Consider the following 19,067-nt stretch of genomic DNA (forward strand, 5'->3'; position numbering starts at 1 on the left):
GTATTGAGAAACCTATAGTTTCATTAACTAATTTCAAAAAGCACTTAAGTTGAAGACAAAGCATTTTTAACATTGAACCTATGAAATCACATAAAATGGGAATAAAATCCATTTAAATGTAGTGTTACATCTTTTCATGTATAACAATTCCACTTGCCACATGAGAGAGGTCAAGAAAAGTGTCCTAACCATCTATTTGCTTAGCACAGATGGGAAGCTGTTCATAAAAAAGGAAAAAGCTTGCAGCCAGATCTGATCTCAGCCGGATCTATAAGAAAATACACTTAGTATTTTTTATCTCCAAAATACCCCTAGCAGAATGTCTCCGGCTAAGGATTATAGAAAGTAGAACCTAGGGAGAAAGGAACTCAGGAGAAGCCCCCCACCCCCCGGTCTTCCCCTCCAGCTGTGCCAGAGCCACCGGCTGCCTGACTTCCCCTGCTTCCAACACTGTTAAGATATGGCGGATTACTATGAAGTTCTGGGTGTGCAGACACGTGCTTCACCCGAGGACATTCAAAACGCGGATCAGAAACAAGCACTTAAATGGCAACCAGACAAAAATTCTGAAAATAAAGAAGCAGAGCAGAAACAAAAGCAGCCAAGGCATATGAGGTATTATCGGATACAAAACAGCGGGATATCTCTGACAAATTCGGCAAAGGATTAAATGGTGGTGGAGAAGGAGGTGGAAGTCACTTTGCCAGTCTGAGTTTGGTTTCACATTCCGGAAGCCAGATGATGTCTTCAGGGAATTTTTTGGAGGAAGGGACCCATTTTCTTTTGACTTCCTTGAAGACCTGTTTGATGACTTTCTGGAGAACCAAAAGGGTCACCGAGGAAGTAGAAGCTGAAGTACTGGCTCATTTTTTTTTCTGCCTTCAGTGGATTTCCTTCTTTTGGAGGTGGATTTCCTACTTTTGGTACAGGCTTCTCTTCGTTCGGGTCAATAGGTCATGGGGGTCAATAGGTCATGGGGGTCTTCATTCTCTTCAGCATCATTTGGAGGCAGTGGAATGAGTAACTTCAAATCAATACCAACTTCAACTAAGGTAGTTAATCGTAAATAATCACTTCAAAGAATTGTAAAGAATGGTCAAGAAAGAGTAGAAGTTGAGGAAGAAAGACAGTGAAAAGTCCTTGACAGTAAATGGCGTGGCCGACGAGAATGCCCCTGCAGAAGAATGCCAGCGGAGAGGCCAACACATACCAGCTCTGGCCACTGGGCCAGCCCCGGCCCCAGCAACAGTTTGGGCCCCCTCCCAGGCCGGGCCCCCTCCCAGGCCCGGTCCCCGACCCCAGCTTCAACCCGACTCCGACCCGGTCGATCAGCACCCACAGAAGCTACCCAGGCCTGCCCTGACGGCCAAACTTGAGTCTAAAGCAACTGGGAAGATGAGAGCAGGACAGGTAGCATGTTCCTGGCAACTGGGATGCCCCCATGACCTCAGCAGGGCTCAAAGAAGGTGGCAAGAGGAAGAAGCAGAAGCAGAAAGAGGCCTCAAAGAAGAAGTCGACCAAAGGGAACCCGCCAGGCTGGATTTAGTGGCAGCCACTGCAGCCGCTCTGGTGCGGTATCCTTTCAGTGCTGCCCAGGGCCACTTCGCTTAGCAGTATAGATGTGTGCCCACTCGGTAGGATCAGGGGTGTTGGAGCTGGAAGTGACAATCCCGGGTGGCCTGTTTAAGCTGTGACACAGCCTCGGCCTTGTAACTCTACTTCTCCCCAACACGAAATCCAAAGCGTTTTCCTCTTGGGATCTGCCTCCTGTTTCCAGCTTCCCAAGCAAGCCCTGCTCCGTCCGAGCAGTGAGGTATTTGTAGCTGTAGGAGTCCATAGGGATCTGGGTATGTGTGCATGATAGACTGTCTCCTGGCAGCAGGACAGTGTGCAGTTTTAAAGTACAGTGGAATTTACAGGTAAGGTAAGCTGGGTCTCGAGCCGTGGGTGTCAGGTTGCTTTTGATTGAGGGTACTCTGACAACACACAGGCCACCGGGAGCCAGTTCAGATGGAGAGCCTTTCCTTGTATTTATCGCTCAACTTTCAATCTTCTTGAGGTAGTCAAAATTCGACACCAAATATAGTTCAGTTTTTGTGAACTCTCATCTTTTCTTTGTAGAAATATTTGTTCTTGTTTTGGTCAAAAGGTTTTGCTTAGCAATACCATTTCTAGCTTTCCTAGGTCAGTGCTACTAGCTATTTACACAAACACAAAGCACACAGAAGCACATGCAAAATAATCACGTATGGATCAAGAAGCTTGACCTCAGATTTTCAGGTTTCAAATAATGACCGGTTCACAAGAATCGTCCTGTCACAAATCCATGCCATGCACTGAGCATCAAGTAGGTGCAATGCTGTCTCACTTCTGGGCTGCACGTGCCTCTTAGGGACATGCTTCTTTGTTTTTATGGCCATGAGGATCTGTTACTAAAACTTTGTCCCCTTGAAAGTAAGCACATCATAAAAAGTGTTGGTGGGCTTGAGATGCCAGCGGTGGGTCCAGTGTGTGGAAAGGAGACGTTTTGTGAGATATGGGCCCTGCTGTAGGTAGGAGCTGGGACAGGGTCACCTGAGGGTTCAGGGGATGAAAACCAAAGTGTTTTCTTGATTTTTGTGGGAGGTGGTGTGGGCAGTTACCATGGAGTGTGGATTGCTGTTAATGTGTGTTGTGGAAATGTGACCCTCAAGGTGTGATGCTTAGTGCTACTGATGTAAATAAAATGTAAAACATCAAAAGAAAGAAAAACACGAAAGAAAGAAAGAAAGAAAGAAAGAAAGAAAGAAAGAAAGAAAGAAAAAAAGAAAGAAAGAAGAACCTAGGGTTTAAGACATGACTTCCTGGAGAGAGTCACAAAGGCTTCTATACTCAAGAGTGTAAAATGGAAATTCCTGTTCTCTAATGAGCTCCTTGAATCTCATCCTTTCCAGGTCAGTGGTGCATATTTTACATGAGAAACATTGCCTGGTCGATGCCTTTACTGATTCAGATTTATGTTTTCTATAACATGAATACTTGGCTTCTCACATACTTGAAAGTATTTCCCAAGATGTTCCCTAGGTATGCTCTCTGATTTTGGTTTTGGTTGTCAGATTGTGTGAACCAAGTGGGTCATTTCTTTAACGATGGGGGCAAGATATGTGAATGTGAATAAAAAAGATACAATTTATCTATTCAGGCAATTTATATGCTAAATGTTTACTCCAGTTCTCTTATGTTAAATATTCAGCTTTAGTGTGATGGATACTTTTATGTTAAGTTGACAAAGCTAAAGTCATCTGGAATACTACTGAGCCATTAAAAACAAGGAAATCATGAAATTTGCAGGCAAACTGATGGAACTAGAAAAGATCATCTTGACTTAGATAACACAGACCCCAAAAAATACACACAGTACGTACTCACTTATAATCAGAATTTAGTCATATAGTACTGAATAGACAGTGCACAGAAGAAGATTAAGTAACAAGAAGATAAGTAACCCCAAGAAGATAAGTAATGAGGAGGACCAAAGGGAGGAGGCATAAATCTCACTCAGTAGGGGAAATAGAATAGACAGAGGTAGTGGTTGAAGAGCGGGAACAAGGTAGAAGAGGGAGCACAGAGAGAAATAAGGGTGGAGATTAGACCTGGAGAGAGTAGGCATAGGAGGGCAGAAGGCCTGAAGAGAAAAATGACAATGGGGACATCTCTGTGACAAGCTGCAGACCTAAATCAGAATACTCCTCTAGGAGGATATGAGGAGGACTCTAGCTAAGACTCCTAGTAGCAGGGGCCATGGAGACTGAAGAGGAAACCCTTTATCTAGGCAAGAATCCTAGTGGACTGAGGAGGTCACCGACTTACTCACAAAAACAATCCGAACTCACCCTGCCTACAAAACCTGCAGTGACAAAGACAGAACAGAGAGTGCAGAGTGAGAGAATGTCCAACCAATGCTGGGTCCAACCCTAAGACTAGCCCCATGGAGAAAAGCCAACCCTGATCACTACTGATGATATCCTATTGTGATAAGCTTGCAGACAGGAGCCTACCAGAGTTGTCCTCCTAGAGGCTCCACCGAGCAACTGCTCGAAACAGATACTGAGATCATGGCTGAACATTGGGCTGAGTATAGGGAGTCTACCAAAAAGAGGGGTTAAGGAAAAATGAACCTAGAGGTGACAAGAGCTCTACAAGAAGACCATCAGAGCCAATCAACCAGGGCCCATAGGGGCCTATGGTAGTCTGAAGCACCAAACAAGGACATTGCATGGTCTGAACCTAGGTCCTCTCCTTATAAGTAGCTAATGGGCATCTTGGGCTTCATGTGGGTCCACTAGTTATTGAAGTGGGGGATATCGCTGACATGGACTATGTTGCCTGCGTTTTGATCACTTCCCCCTGATGGGACTACCCTACCAGAGCTAGGGGGAGGAAGACAAACTCAGGCCTCATATTAATAGATGAGCTGGGGTGTCTGGGTAGAGAGTTTCCTTATTCTAAAGAATAGAGGAGGGGGATACAAGAGCAAGGATAGGACTGGGAAGAGAGGAGAGGACTATGATGGAGATGTAAATCGAATTAAAAAATTAAAAAATGCCTCTGTAAGATGAGGCTCTAGGCAAGCCTCTAAGACATTTTCTTTACTAACTGATCTGGGAGAACCTAGTTCATTGTGGGTGGGGTCATTCCTGCATTGGTGGTCTTGGATTCTATAAGAAAGCAGTTTGAGTAAGCATGCTGAGCAACAAAACGACCGCACATGCTGGAGAGGATGTGGAGAAAAAGGAACCGTACTCCTTTGAAAAAGGAACTCCTACTCCATTGCTGGTAGGAATGTAAACTTATACAACCACATTGGAAATCAATCTGGCACTTTCTCAGACAATTAGGAATAGTGCTACCTCAAAATCCAGCTATACCACTCCTAAAGCATATATCCAAAAGATGGTCAATTATACAACAAGGACATTTCCTCAACCATGTTCACAGCAGGTTTATTTGTAATACCCAGAAGCTGGAAACAACCCAGACGTGCCTCAGTTGAGGAATAGATACAGAAATTGTGGTACATTTATACAATGGAATACTACTCAGCAATTAAAAACAAAGAAATCATGAAATTTTCAGGCAAATGGTGGAATCTAGAAAAGATCATCCTGAGTGAGGTATCCCAGAAGCAGAAAGACACACAGGATATATACTCACTCATATGTGGATATTAGACATATACTATAAGATAACCATACTAAAATCTGTACACCTAAGGAGAACCCTGGGTAAGATGCTCAATCTTTATTCAGAAAGGCAAAAGAGACATACATCAGAAGAGGGAGAAAACATGAACAGGACAGGAGCCTATCACAGAGGGCCTCTGAAAGACTCTACCCATCAGGGTATCAAAACATATGCTGAGATGCATAGCCAAACTTTGGGGAGAGTGCAGGGAATCTTATGAAAGAAGGGGAAAATAGAAAGATCTGGAGGGAACAGGCACTCCACAAGGAGAGCAACAGAAACAAAAAATCCTGGACACAGGGTTTTTTTCTGAGACTGATATTCCAAACAAGGGCCATGCATCGAGATAACTTAGAACCCCTGCACAGATGTAGCCCATGGCAGCTCAGTGTCCAAGACAGTTCCCCAATAATAGGAACAGGGACCATCTCTGACATGAACTCATGGCCTAGCTCTTTGATAACCTCCACCTGAGGGGGTGCAGCCTTACTAGACCACAGAGGAAGACAGAGAAGCCAGTCCTGATGAGACCTGATAGACTAGGGTGAGATGGAAGGGGAGGAGGACCTCTCCTATAATCGGACTGGGGGAGGGGCATAGGAGAAGAAGAAGGAGGGAGGGTAAGACTAGGAGAGGATGGGGGAGGTAGGGATACAAAGTGAATAAACTGTAATTAATAAAAATAAAATAATTTTTTTTAAAAGCGTGCTGAGCAAGACAGTAAGCAGCACCCCTGAGTGCTCTCTGCATCATCTTTTACCTCCAGGTTCCAGCCCCATTTGAGTTTCTGTCCTGACTGCCTTCGATGATGAACCGTGATATGAAGCTATAAACTAAATAAACCCTTTTCTCTCCATTTTCCATTTTGATCATGGTGTTTCATTTTATCAATAGAAACTCTAACTAAGACAAGTTGGTATCAGGAATTGGGTATTGTTGTGACAGACCTGACCATATTTTTTTTGGGGGGGGTGGTGGTGGATTGTGTAAGGACTTGGGAACAAGAAACTCTGTAGAGTGTTCATTGATGACCTGTTCCTTGTGAACTTAGATTTAGAATGTTGAGGACAGTGCAGAAGATGGAAGTCTGGCTTGTGAAGTTTAAGGGAAGCTTAAAGACTATCAAGCCATTTGTTTCTTTGAATTAAGACCTTGTGGTTCAGGTTAGCTAGGGTTGATGAATAAGATGTGATTAACAAGATATCAGAACTACTAAAGTACAACATTTTCTTTGCTGGGATAGTTAATCCTGTTCAGCTGGAGCTGAGAAATTAGCAGTGATTAAGAAGAGTTCAGCATCTTTGAGGTGAACTCTTCTGAGATATATTTCCTAAGAACACAAAGACACTGTGCTTCAGTCAGCCAAGGTTGTATCTTGCACTGGCATCCAAACTTGGTAGTGTAAGAGTCATCCAGTTTTAAAGGCATGAAATTGTCAAGGAGAGGTCAGGAGAGGCCAGTGGTCAGTGTGAAGTCTCCCTGGCAGTTGACTTGAAGAGGCTTGAGGGTCATGTAAAGGAGTTGAGACTTGGACCATGAAAGAGCCTGTGATAGTCCATTGGTAAAAATGCAGCCAGAATGTCCTACATTTTGAAGATGCCAGTACCATGAGATGACCTTGAAGAAAAGCAGCAAGGGTGGGATGGAGGAAGTGTGAGCCTAAAAGACAAGTTATGTGCACTGCAGAGGGCAGATCCAGAGAAGTAACGCAAATTTAAAATAATATTTCCATGCTAATGACTTGGTTTCATTTAACTGAGATTTTGAGATAAAATTATTTCTAGGGTTACTTATCTACACAGATGGGGATGATTCTGTGATGAAAATAAGTATTAACTAGACAAAAATTAAACTGCAAATTTATATTCAAGGCAAGCTGCAATTATTTAAAGGGTAGATATAAGAGGCAAAGCGGGGGGGGATCCAAGATGGCAGTGACCAGTGCACACCATATCTGAGGGGATCTGAAACTCTGAAATTGGAGAGTGGAGGGGAAGCTGAAGCCAGACATCGACATTGAGGCTTCCTGGGTGAGAGGGGGTAACCCATGAGCTGAGACCATTTGGACCCAGGTCACCGGCAGACTTCTCTGAGGACTGAGAGTGGCAAACATTCAATCCTCCTGCACTTCCCCTCGTTGGGCCTCCCTCCTCCCTCCTCAGCAGAGGTAGCCTGCAGTGCCCAGATCCGCCAGGCCACACAGGTCCACAGGGCCAACCAGGTCCATAGCTCCCCAGGTCCTCACAGAAGGCATCTGTACCGGTCTCCCAGTTCTGCTGCTGTGGCTGGACTCCCTGTAGGTCGCTATACCAGACTCCAAGTTCTGTGGCTGCAGCACCACTGAGCTGACAGATCTCCTACACTTGTATTTGCCTCAGCAGGCCCAAATCTGAGAGTAGAGAACAGGGGTAACCCCTATGCTTTCCAATTAGACCTGGGAGAGAGTGAGTGCACCTTCAAGTGAGTGTGTGCTGAGCCCCAGATCCCAGGTCCCTCTAGGATAGCAGCCAGACATCAGATCCCTCCCACTCACAGTCCCACTGTGGGCAACATAGGGATTCTTGGGACAGTGTTCTCAACATTGAAGTCCCTGTTCTGTGGGTCTAGCAGTCAGGTCCAGGCAAACAACTCCTGGATCCCAGACAGATCTGAATACCAGAAGGACAGTATGACAGGATAGAAGGCCACTGAGGTATTCAGGGAATCTTCACATGTGTGTTGTACCCATGAACAGCACCAGTGTCTGCACCCCTTCCTGCCCCTGCCCCACACTCCAGACTTCTACTCTCTCTCCCTGTCCTTAAAGGCACACTTCCAACCACAGGTGCACATGCTTGGTTGCCAGCATTTGTGCTTGTGTGCCTGTGACCTTCCTCCCTTAGGTACAGCTGAAACACCAAAGCACACTCTCAAACCAGTGGACCTCTCTCATCTTCCTAAGGAATAATCCAGATACCAAAGACAGACCCAGTCTAAAATACAGACTCCAGGAACAAAGAGTGAAGGTTACAGATAAGCAGATGGCCAGAGGTCAGTGTTAAGAACACACCCAACAAAAACATCATGGCTTCACTAGCAACCCCCAAAACAATGGATATTTCAGCTTATTGGAAACACAGGAAAATGATTTTAAAGCTATGTTTATCCAGTTATTAGAGGCACATAAAGAGGAAACAAACAAATATCTCAAAGAAATAGCCACACAAATGAAGACAAATAAAGAGGAAAAAAAAGCTCTCAAAGAAACACAGGCAAATATAGCCAAACAAATAGAGGCAAAAGTAGAGGCACAATTAGTGGCATATAGAGAGGAAATGAACAAAAAAATAGAAGCCATCATAGGGAGACAGGAATCCACATTCAAACAGATGAAGGAAATGGTGCAAAGCATGAAGACTGAATTAGAATCAATAAAGAAAAAACAAACAGAGAAAACCCTGGAGCTGGAGAACTTAGAGAAAAGATCAGGAACCACAAAGGTAAGCATCACCAATAGAATACAAGAGAGGGAAGAGAGAATCTCATGTGCTGAAGATACACTTGCAGAAATTGATACTCTCTTAAAGAAAAAGTTAAATCAGAAAAGTTCTAAATACAAAAAATCCAAGAAATCAAGGACACCATGAAAAGACAATACCTAAGAATAATAGGAATAGATAAAAAAAGAAGATTCCAAGCTCCAAGGTCTAGAAAATATTTTCAAGAAAATCATAGAGGAAAATTTTCCCAACTTTAAAAAAGAGATGTCCATAAATATACGAGAGGCCTACAAAACACCGAATAGACTAGACCAGAAAAGAAACTCTTTACATCACATCATAGTCAAATCTATAGAACAACAACAAAAATATTAAAAGCAGTGAGGAAAAAAGGCTAAGTAACATATAAAGATAGACCTATCAGAATCACAGCAGACTTCTCAACAGAAACTATGAAAGACAGAAGGGCCTGGGAAGATGTCATTCAGACTTTAACAGAACACAGATGCCAATACCCAGCAAAGCTTTCAATCAACATAGATGGAGAAAACAAAATATTCCATGAAAAAACTAAATTCAAACAATATCTACACAGTAACCCAGCCCTACAGAAGATACTAGAAGGAAAACTCCAATCCAATGAAAACAACCACATTGAAGAAAACATAGGATATAAATAACACACACACACACACACACGCAGGCAAATTGTTATAACTCTGGAATAAACCATTGGGATGTTTCTTTCTAAGATGACTACTACCAAAAATTCTATATATTGAGGCATGCATTTTCTTTTGAGTCTTAATCATAGTCATGACTTATATTATGGTTGATCTACAACATTCTTGTGTACCTTTTTTTGTCTTTAAAAGGAAGTTGTTATTGTTGGCATTAATTGTTGAGCACTTCACTAAGATGTCATTTGAATGTATAACCTAGCTACCCAGAGGTTAACATTGTAAAATCAAGTTCATTTCAAAGAATGGAAAAATTTACTTTTACCCTTACTTTTAAACCTTATTCACACATTTTAACAAAAACTTTCTTCTTAGTAAAGTTATTAAATCTTGAAAGAATCAAAAGGAAGAACATCAAGCAATCAAAATGTAGAAAAGATATGCTCTTATTTCTTCCATCTGAAATTGCTATTTTAATAGATACCTACTTCTTTTGTGTCTTTCCTGAAACGCACTCAGGTTTCACTTCTTTTCTGCCACCAGGTTCTGTTTTTAAAAGCCACATATTGATTTAATTTCCATGCACTGGATTTTTCAATAGTGCTAGGACACTTCATTTACTCTCCATGTTTCACATTAATACATTTACATCTATAGAAAATGGACTTGCAACAATGGTAATGATACCCGTTTTAGCAATATCTCAGAAACACACTTCCATAACGAGAACAGGAGAAAATTTACATTCTGATTATTGACATTTAAGTATACAGAACATAACACTGCCATTATTTACAAGTGGCTTATTACTTCCATGAATATATGTAGAGAGTTTGTTAATTATATACCAGCATGTATGAAGGATATTCTTGTACCTTTTCAATGCCCCTTTCTCTGTAATTACCTTTTAGGTGAGACAAGCATCTTGGCACTTCCTTAGTTATCATAAATGTATGTTCTCTGACATTTATATACCTTAAACAGCATCATTCATTTTCTAAAATTTTATGATGAGAAATACATTCTAATTTTTCAGCATTTTGAAGGTGTAAGGGTCCAGCACAATAAAGTTGAAGTTTACTTCTTTTGTTGGGCTATGCTTCGCATTCAACAGCGTTCATGAAAAGCTTATAGTACAAGATGTGTTATTCTGAAAGACATGACAGAATAAGCAGATAATTAGCATTTTTTTCTGTCATGTGTGACAGCAAAACTAACACTTTACTTTTCTGTCATTATCTATAAATTTATGAATTTATCTTACAACCAAAGGGGAATAGGAAGTTAAGGGGAAAATGAATACTATACTTAGAGATGGACAAAAATTAATAGGCAACATATCTAATTCTTCAAGCTAAATCAGCTCTTCATCATTTCATGGAAGTTAGTCCCTTTGAGACCATTATACCTCTAACCTTTATAAATCTGTTTCCTGAAGATATTTAATTGCAATGTGAAAATGATAGACATGACATTGCTTGAACTTCTACCATGAACAGAAAAAGTAATAAATAATAACTTCGTGTGTCACTAAAATTTAAAGGTTGTTTTAAATATTTTTTATTTGGTAGACTGACTCTTCTAGAATCTGAACCCAGGATGGAGTTTCAAACAAATACTGAATTGTCACTTGTCACAGTCTACATTATTTCAGAAACTCAGAAGTATGTTTTTATATAAAAGTTCACCATACTGACATTAAGGAATAAAATTACTTATTCTCACTCCAGTTCTGAAACAGAACACCCATTACCACCTTCCCTCTTCCATGCCTCAATCTCTTGTACATCCCACAGATCTTCCCCTCCTAATGACTTTCCACATACTCATTTCCTAACAGAAAACATGAAACCATCACACTCTCCTAAAATCCATAGAGGAAACAGAACCAAAGAGCAAAACACCAGCTCAATAAAGACAAAACTATATACCAGCAACTGTACCTATAGTCCTCCTATTTTAAAATGCCTAGACACCAGCATAAGAACATAACAAATAATAGTTAGGGAGTTATCCCAAGTAGAGTTCATTCAGCCCTACCATAGCAGGCCCTGAATATTCCAACAATGTTGAAGCAGAAGAAAGAGACATTAAACTAGCTTGAATTAACATAATAGAGGCCCTTAAAGAAATGCAGCATACAGGCCACACTGCTCTGTTGTCCATTCCCCTCTCTGTAGTTGAGTGACAGCCCCCAACTCCCCAGATACTCTTTATCTGCAACACAGACCATGCTTGCCATGGTAGGCTGCCCACCTGTGAATCTCCTCCATTGTCTTAGTGCTACTATTCCCACACTATCCTCAATCACCCTCTCCTCCTCATTGCAGTATCCCAGGCTGTAATTCAGGTAGACTCCCTGCTAAACTGGAACCCACACCCACCGTCCTAATTCCAGGTACGCTGCACACCTGCAGCTTTTCTACTCTCTTTGTGCCCCTCCCCAACTATCTCAAACACCTCCACTCTCATCTCTGTGTACAAATCTTCAGCTTGCTCAGTGACTCTCCTTAATCGCAGGCCACACAGGACATCAGAACTCCTTCCCACATCTTTGGAGAAGTTCCCATATTTGACAAAAGACCACACTTGCCACCAGTAGTCCAGATCCTAACTTGTTGGAGACCCCCTGCTCAAACACAGACCACATAGGCCAGAAGAACGGAGAAGAAACAGAAACCATGGAACAAAACACTGTCTAACATACACAAACCCAGAAATTGGCATCTGGATTTATCATCATTCTAAACCCAGATGCCTATAATCAAGTTTAAGAACACAATCAACATTAACCAGGCTAATGTGGCACTACCAATAATCCTAATACAGAAAGCCCTGAATATTCCAGGACAACTAAAGCAATAAATAAATAAATAAATAAATAACCCTTAAAGCCAATTTCATGAAGATGATAGAGTTCCTTATAGATAAAGTAAATAAATCCCTTATAGAAATCAAAGACAAACAAATAGGAGAAATGAGTAAATACCTTTTAAAGAAAGCAAACAAAAAACAAATGAACATTAGGAAGAAAGGAATAAAGCTGTTTGAGACCTGAAAATGAAAATAGAAGCAATAAGGACAACCCAAATTGAGAGAATTTTGAAAATGGAAAAACAGGAACTACAAATGCAAGCATCTACATCAGAATCAGAAGGGCAGGTGGGAGTCATGGAAGGATTGGAAAGTGAGTATTATCAGGGTGTATGAAGTGAAATTCCGAAAGAATCTACAAAAATATTTATAAAGTGTTTATAAAAGGGAGATGTCTGCCTATAAAGGTATGAGGAGCAGACAAAACACCAAAAAGACTGGACCAGAAAACAAAGTCCCCTTGTTACATAATAATCAAAGCTCTACACATACACAACAAGGAAAGAATATTAAAACATGCAAGCGAAAAAGGGAAAGAAAAAGGAGTGAAAGTAATATTTAAAGGTAGACCTGTTAGAGTTAAACCTGATTTCTTAGTGGAGCCTCTGAAAGAAAGAAGGGTCTGGATAGATGTCTGGCAGACTCTAAGAAACCACAGATGATAACCAAGACAACTATACCCAGCAAAATTTTCAGTTACCATAGATGGAGAAAACAAGATGGTCCATGATAAGGAAATAATTTAAACAATATCTGTCTATAAATCTAGCCCTACAAAAGATACTTAAAATCAAACTGGAAACAGATTTTCGAGTCTTTCCAAGATGGTGGTGGCCAGGGCATCTTCTATCTTAGGGGCAGAAGATAAAGAGACTCCAGTTGAAGCCAGGATTGCAATTTTGTCTGACAGACTGAGATGGCATGGTGTATTCTTAGTTATCAAAATGCTCATGTAGCGTGGGGTTTTAGTTGGTTAACATTCACGATGTGGGGGAAAGCATGGTGCTTCCTGTATAATCTTCATTACCTAAGTGTATGTACGCTTGCAGGATCTAGGACGACACACTGAGCTGAGCTGTTTGTGACTGGGTGACTTAGCTCTTGGATTCTTGTGTTTTGTTTCCTGTAATGCACATATTAAAAAATAAAAGATTCTTTTAAAAGCTTAAGAAAAGAGAGAGAGAGAGACTCTAGTTATGGAAAGTAACCTAGAGAGGACTCCAAAACACTGACATCAGTGCTTTGCCTGGAGGGGAGACATACCAGGTACAGGGATTGCACACAGTTCCAGCCCCATCCCCCACCCCCTAACCCTCACCTGCCATCTTCCATCAGGGGTGCTCCACTCCAACAACCAGACCTCTGATCACTTCTGCTTCTGCCAAGGGCAGTGTTTGGACCAGAGGCAGCACCCCAATGTCAATCCACAGTTCTTCTGGTTGTCCTGTAGAGACCAGCTAGACAATACAAACATACAGGGTCCTAGGTTCAAGATAGCAGAGCCAAGCCAAATCTGAGTGCCAGGAGTTCAGCACCTGCTGAGCCAGCAAATGGCTTCACTTCCTATCTGAATCCACAAGGCCAGTGCCCGTTCACCTGTTTGTTGCAGCGGGTGACCCCTTAACACCAATGACCACTCATGATCTGCCAGATCTGCCTGACTTACCTGGGCACAGCCAGCAGAGAGGCTCTCCAGCCTGTAGTCCTCCATCCTGCGGAAGACTGAGTCTGCTTAGCGCCCACTCCCTGCTGACTCCTGATCTACCTGACTCACCTTGGACAAGGCCAGCAGAGGTGAGCTGGTGAGGTGGACTCAGGCTGTGGCCCATATTATCTGTCTGTCTGTAATCCTAAATCAGCCAGTGTGGGGCCCGAGTAACATTCAATTTAGAGTCCTTTCTGCCTACTCCTCAACTCCCTAACCATCAGAGACCATCAGACCTGCTAACCCCAGAGACATCCAGATGGCTAGACATAAACACACAAGCAACAAATCCCAGGGCCATTTGACATCACTGGAAATCAGTGGTCCTACCACAGCAAACTCTGGAGATACTATCACAAGAAGAAAAAGATTGTATATGTGAGGGTTATGAAAATGATAGAGGCCTTAAAAAAATCCCTAAAACCAGTGTAGAAAAATACAATTAAACAGGTGGAATTCTTGAACAAATCCTTTAAATAAATAAAGGAAATTACAATCAAACAGGAGAAGAAAATGAAAAAAAAAACTGTTCAGATCTAAAATGGACCTAGAAACAATAAACACACACACACCCACACCCACACATGCACACACACACATGCGCACACACATACACACACACACACGCACACACACACACGCACACACACACATGCACAATTTGAGGCAATCCTAGAAATGGAAAACCTGAGGAAGAGGACAAGAACTACGGACCCAAGCATTACAAACAGAATACATGAGATGAAAGAGAGAATCTTAGGCATAGGAGATACGATTGCATGCACTGATACAGCAGTCAAAGAAAATGTTAACTCTAAAAAGCTCCTGACACAAAACATCCAAGAAACCTGGGAGATTATGAAAGACCAAACCTAAGAATAACAGGAATAGAAAAAGGAGAAGACTCCCACCTTCAAGGCCCAGAAATTTTTTTTCAACAAAATCATAGAAGAAAACTTCCCCAATGTAAAGAAAGAGATTCTTATAATCATTCTAGAAGCTTACAGAACACCAAATAGATTGGACCAGAAAAGAAAACTATCTCACCATATAATAATCAAAACACTAAATGTACAGAAGAAAGAAAGAATATTAAAAGTGCAAGGGAAAAAGGCCAAGTCACACAAATGCAAACCCATCAGAACTATGCTTACTTCTCATCAGAAAGTCTAAAAGCCAGAAGGGCATGGGCAGACATCTTACAACAATAAGAGACCATAGATGTCAGCCCCAACTACTATACCAAGCAAAAAGTTTAATCACCATAGAGGGAGAAAAGAGACTATTCTACAACAAAAGCAAATTTACACTGTACCTATCCTCAAATCCAGGCCTAGAGGAGATACTAGAAGGAAAACTCCAACCCAAGAAGATCAGCTACACCCAGGAAAGCACAGGTAATAAATAACCCCACATCAGCAAAACCAAAAGAAAGGAATCACACACACACACACACACACACACACACACACACACACACTCACCACCAACATTAAAATAACAGGAAAGAACAACTGGTCATTACTATCTCTCAATATCAATGGTATCAATTCCCCAATAATAAGACACAGGTTAACAGAATGGATGTGAAAACAGGATCCATTCTGCTACACACAAGAAACACACCTCAGCAATAAAGATACATATTAACTCAAAGAAAGGTGGTAGAAAAGGGTTTTCCAAGCAAACAGACCCAAGAAAAAAAGCTGCAGTAGCTATTCTAGTATCTAATAAAATAGACTCTCAACCAAAATTAATCAAAAGCTGGGGAAAGACACTTCATACTCATCAAAGAAAAAAATCCACCAAGACAACATCTCAATTCTGAACATCTATGCCCCAAATACAAGGGTAGCCACATTTATAAAAGAAACGTTACTAAAGCTTAAATCACACATCAACCCCATGAATTAATAGTGGGAGACCAATAACTCACTCTCTCCCATGGATCAAGACAGAAACTAAATGGAAATATTATAAAAACAAACAGATGTCATGAATCAAGTGGACCTAACATCTACAGAATATTTGATCCAAATACAAGAGAATACACCATCTTTTCAGCATCTCACAGAACCTTCTACAAAATTGACCATATACTCAGACACAAAGCAAGTCAACAGATATAAGAAGCTTGAAATAATCTCCTACATCTTATCAGACCACCATAAATTAATGCTGGAACTTAGCAACAACAGAAACAACAGAAACAACAGAAAGCCTACAAACTCGTGGAAACTGAACAACCCCCTGCTCAGTGACCACTGGGTCAAGGAAGAAATAAATAAAGAAATTAAAGAGTTTCTAGTATTCAATGAAAATGAAGGTACAACATACCCAAATGTATGAAAGCAGTGCTAAGAGGAAAGTTCATAACATTAAGCACCGTCATAAAGAAATTGGAGCGATCCCATAACAGGAATTTAGCAGTATACCTGAAAGCTCTGGAACAGAATAATGCAAACACACAAAAGAGGAGTAGATGACAGGAAATCATCAAACTCAGGACTGAAATCAATAAACTGGAAACAAAGAGAAGGATTCAAAGAATCACTTAAACCAAGAGCTGGTTCTTTGAGAAAATCAGCAACATAGACAAAGTGTTAACCAAACTAACAGAGGGAGACTATCAAAAACCAGACACAAAAAGGGGACATAACAACAGACACGGAAGAAATACAAAAAATCATTAGGTCTTACTTTAAAAGCCTATATTCCACAAAATTGGAAAACTCTAAAGGAAATTAATGATTTCCTTGATAGATTTCACTAGGTTAATAGAAGCATTCATCAAAAGTATTCGAACCAAAAACAAACAAGCAAAAAACAAAACAAAAAGAATTCATAACCAGATGTGTTGCGACCCGCGTAATCGTCTCGCCAGCAAGAATGCACGTGGACAACAGGATCCTTCTGCAGCAAGCTTTATTACAGTCAAGCGATGAAAGGAGGAAGACCCCGAGCCCCAAAGTGGCGCTGTTTATATAAGCCCTGCTCACACCAGAGTGGTGTGAGATGACGTATCATTCCCTGATTGGCTGCTCACCCATGGTGTGAGATGACGTATCATCCCCTGATTGGCTGCTCACCCATCACCCCATATGACGCCCCGGGCTGGGCTCGTGACTTGGCGCACTATTGCCAAACGGTCATGCACTCTAGGACTTGTTTACCAGTTTTGAGGGCGGAAGCCAGCACCATGGCGACCAAACCCCGGCTCTCCACACAGATGGTTTTACCACAGAATTCTATCAGACATTCAAAGAAGACCTAATATCGATACTCCTCAAACTATTCCTTAAAATACGAACAGAAGGAACACTGCCAAACTCATTCAACAAAGCCACAGTCACCCTGATACCTAAACCACAAAAAGACTCAATAAAGAGAATTTCAAACCAATTTCACTCATGAACATCAGTGCATAAATACTCAGTAAAATACTCACAAACTGAAGCCAAGAACACATCAAATACTTCATCCACCATGAACAAGTAGGCTTCATCCCAGGGATGCTGGAATGGTTCAACATATGAAAATCCATCAGTGTCATCCATTATATAAACAAACTCAAAGAAAAAAAATCACATAATCATCTCATTAGATGCATAAAAAGCCTTTGAGAAAATCCAACACCCCTTCATGATGAAAGTCTTGAAGAGACCAGGGACACATGGCCCATACTTAAGCATAATTGCTATATAAGCAAGCCAATAGCAAACATCAAATTAGATGGAGAGAAACTCAAAGCAATTCCACTAATATCAGGGACAAGACAAGGCTTCCTGCTCTCTCCATACCTCTTTAATGTAGTACTTGAAGTTCTAGCTAGAACAATAAGGCAACTAAAGGAGATCAAAGGGGTACAAATTGAGGAAGAAGAAGTCAAGGTATCGCTATTTGCAGATGATAATGACAGTGTACATAAGCGATCCCAAAAACTCCACCAGAGAACTCCTGCTGCTGATAAACAGCTTCAGCAAAGTGGCTGGATACAAGATTAGTTAAAAACAAACAAACAAACAAACAAAAAAACAATAGTCAGAGATCCTAGATCCCAAGAGCTGTCAGAACAACAGCTCAGCAGTGAGAGCAGGATGACTGGCAGGCCATAGTATGTACCCCAAAACCCCGACATCTATGTTTCCCGGGTGAGAAGAGAATCCACAGGGATATGTGAAGGCCCATCTTCAGGCCACCTGGCTAATATCAGGAAAAATTGCTGGGCTCCTGCCCAGCACTGCCGCAGACCTAGGCCACCTGCCCAAGCCTACCATCATTGGATATCTTCCTGGTACGAGCTGTAAACAGCTCAGATATCACAACCTTTGGCCACCTGCCCAAGCCCACGTTCTGTGGATACCTTCCTTGTACCTGCGGCTCACTGCTCCGTCCTTGGGTGCTCACTCTAGCCTCCTGTGGAGTGAATACCTTCCTATACTGAGGGTGAGGCTCCAAACCTGGGGGCCCACTCTCACAGGCCTGTGGCCACCTTCTGGCTTCCAGTGGCTCCTGGTTCCAAACCCGGGAAGCCACTTCCACCTTCCTGTAGACACCTTCCTGTTTGAAGTGGCTATTGGCATTCATTCTCACTATCCTGTGGAATGGGTACCTTCCGGTACTGTGGGAGAGGAGTGGCTCCATTCTGCCTGCTCCCCAGCTGCCAGGCTCTCCCTGGGCAGAATCAGCCAGCACAGCACAGACAGTGAAAACAGCAGAGTTGAGCTAGGCTTGGGGCCCACGTCTCATTGTCTGCCATCTCAAGGAAGCCAGTGGCACACTGGAGCAACTCTAGTCTCAGAGCTCTTTCTGCCTGTTCCCTAGCTGCCTGGCCCACCTGGGTCAGAAACAATGAACTCAGCACAGCCAGTGAACCCAGCAAAGTTAAGGCAGACACAGGACCCAAATCCCACTGTCTGTCATCTCGAGGAAGCCTGTGGGGCACTGGAGCAGCTATAGGCTTGGAGATCTTTCTGCCTGCGTCCCCAATTACTTGGTATACCTCAGGAACAGTGAGCCAGCAGAGACAGTGAATCAGCAGAGACTAACCAAGACTCCAGAGACAGGTAAACCCAGTCTGTAGTACAGGTGTCAGGAACAACCAAT

At 42.0% G+C, this 19,067-nt stretch overlaps 1 pseudogene; it reads left to right on the plus strand.

Moving 5' to 3' along the window:
- Positions 1 to 460: 460 nt before the first annotated feature.
- On the plus strand, positions 461 to 1,546 carry LOC110541509 (dnaJ homolog subfamily B member 6-like; annotated as a pseudogene).
- The last annotated feature ends 17,521 nt before the right edge of the window (positions 1,547 to 19,067 follow it).

Source organism: Meriones unguiculatus, chromosome 7 (assembly GCF_030254825.1).
Source record: "Meriones unguiculatus strain TT.TT164.6M chromosome 7, Bangor_MerUng_6.1, whole genome shotgun sequence".
Taxonomy (NCBI): Eukaryota; Metazoa; Chordata; class Mammalia; order Rodentia; family Muridae; genus Meriones; species Meriones unguiculatus.